Here is a 3,074-nt window from a genome sequence, read left to right as displayed (position 1 = left end):
AGGGGGGCAAGAGCCCGTTCTGACCTAATGTCAGTTTTAATTTTAGAATAAAATGGTTAACAAATTGAAACTGATACATTTTCATGGAAGGCTGAATTTATAAAATGCCATTGTGCCTTGGATATTTGATATAAAATATAATGGTTAACAAATTGATATATATATATATATTTATGTATATATATATATATATATATATATATATATATGTATATATATACATATTTATGTATGTATATATATATATATATATATATATATATATATATACATTATTATATATATATATATATATATATATATATATATATATATATATATATATATATATATATAATATATATATATATATTAATATATATATATGTATATATATATATTATATATATATATATTTATGTATGTATATATATATATATATATATATACATACATTATATATATATATATATATATATATATATATATATATATAAATATATATATATATTATTTATATATTTATATATATATATATATATATATATATATATATATATATATATATATATATATATATATATATATACATATATATATATATATATGATGAACGCTCTCACATGCTAACACATACACACAAAAACGTGTGTGTATATACTGTGATATATATATATATATATATATATATATATATATATATATATATATATATATATATATATATATATATATATATATATATATATATATATATATATATATATATATATATATATATATATATATATATATATATATATATATATATATATATATATATTATATTATATACATATAGTATATATACACACACACACGTGTGTTGTATATGTTTTAGCAAGTGAGAACGTTCTTGGTTGTGCGTGTATAGGCTATTTATGATTTAAAACCTAACACTTCTCAATGCTACCTGTATTCTAAAAAAAAAAAAAAACTCACATAAAAAAAATATCACATAAAACCTTCGTCTCATCTCCCTCCCTCCTTCACAGCTCCTCGTCCTTTTCTGCCTGTCGTTGGTGGCCATAACAATGGCCGCCCCGAGCCCCTTCGCAAACAACGACCCGATGCACCACAAGGCCACCTTCGGCGTCCAGCTCCCCGTCTTCGCCACCAGGCAGTACCTCCTGAAGCCTACTGCAGCCGAGAGCTCCTTCGGCAGCTACGTGGTCAAGTCGCCCTCCAGGGGCAAGTCGTTCACCAGGAGCTACAGGTGGCGGGACAGTAGTGCCAGCGAATCCGACGAGAGCAAGTAAAGATCGGACGGTTTACGCTGGTTCTGAGTATGGAAAGAATAAGAAGAATAAGAAGACGAAGAAGAAGTAGAAGAAGAAGAATGGATTTCGTCAGATGTTCACTATTGCTAAATGGGTATTTTTATGAAGACGTGACTGTACAAAAATAGCTCAATGAAACAGATTTTTTTTTAATATATTCTCAATTCTTTCGTTTTCTAGTTGGCAGAATATTTAGGTTCTGTGTTGTCATTGTAGAAATTGTTATATTTTTTTATTTAGTTATTGTTTATCTGGGTTCATTGTCATTCATTGTAAAGAAATAGGCTGGTTAATGGCCTTTTCAGCTTTCTATAGAAAGAAAATAATTAAATAAGGAAATGAAAAAAAAATAAATAAATAAAAATTCAGTCTCACGGTGCAAAGTTGATCCTAACAATGGCAGATAAAATTTTTGCTTAAAAGTTGTTTATCAACATAACGATTTAATGGTTTTTCTTTGTTATTCCTGTTAGCTAAAATCTTTCTCATCTTTTGTAAAAACATAACAATTTCCTTTTTTTTACAAATTATTGTTCACAATTTTCTTAATTTATGTTAGTCAAACCGTAGTGCAGAATAGCAGAAATGCCCTCTAGTTAATTAGTAAATTATTGCAAATGTTAATATATTATGAATATTAGATTAGAAATTATCAAATAATTCAATTCAATTTCTGACGATAATTCTACGATCTTGCCTCTAAACTACTGCAATGTAATCTCTCTCTCTCTCTCTCTCTCTCTCTCTCTCTCTCTCTCTCTCTCTCTCTCTCTCTCTCTCTCTCTCACTTTTATCTCAAGATAAAATCCATAATCTTGCCTATATATTACTGTAAAGTAATCTCTCTCTTCTCTCTCTCTCTCTCTCTCTCTCTCTCTCTCTCACACACACTTTTATCTCAAGATAAAATCCATAATCTTGCCTATATATTACTGTAAAGTAATCTCTCTCTCTCTCTCTCTCTCTCTCTCTCTCTCTCTCTCTCTCTCTCTCTCTCTCTCTTCCTCGCAATTATCTCAAATAAATGTGCATCAACAAAAAAGTGATCGTGTCTTTATTACATTCAACCTCTTAAATTACCCCCAAATGAAATCCAGTAATAATGATTCATTAACTTGAGGTATAAACACTCATGTATAATACAGGTATGAGAAGTATGGGTATTCTTACGTATGTATACAAAACAGAAACGAATCGACGAGTTAAAAATACTAGAAATAAATCGCACACTCAAAAATATAAAAGGCCCAAATCTTAATGTCAATTATCACTGAGATATTTCAGTTTTTTTTTTTTTTTATCAATGACCAGTATAAAGTGAAAAAAAAGTTATATTTGATGCCATAATAAATTCAATGACAAAAAGGCAAAAATTCAGGAAAGTCAACAAAATTATCAGTCTTTATTGAAATAATATTTATCATCATATATCAACTCAGAGTCGGTATATTATGAGTCAAGATGATGGCTATTCATTCAATCAATCTTTATTACAATAAATAATTCTTATATCCACACCTAACTATTTAACGATAGAATACAAAAAAAAAAATCCGTCACATTCCAAATTTGCAAAAAAATTAAGGAAAAATATATTGAGTTTCATACACGTATATTGTTGCCATGTCTTGTAAAATAACCAATCTTAAGGCCAGAAGACCAATTAAGGACTGCAGTGATGAATAAACCAGATTTGGAAATCCAGTTTAAAATTGATTGTGGGACAGAACAGACACAGTTGCTAGGCTGAGCGAAAGAAGGGTACTCGTCCATTAA

This window comes from Macrobrachium rosenbergii, chromosome 56 (genome assembly GCF_040412425.1).
Source record: "Macrobrachium rosenbergii isolate ZJJX-2024 chromosome 56, ASM4041242v1, whole genome shotgun sequence".
In the NCBI taxonomy this organism is placed as follows: domain Eukaryota; kingdom Metazoa; phylum Arthropoda; class Malacostraca; order Decapoda; family Palaemonidae; genus Macrobrachium; species Macrobrachium rosenbergii.
The sequence above is the reverse complement of the archived record's forward strand: the minus strand, read 5'-3'. Positions refer to the sequence as shown.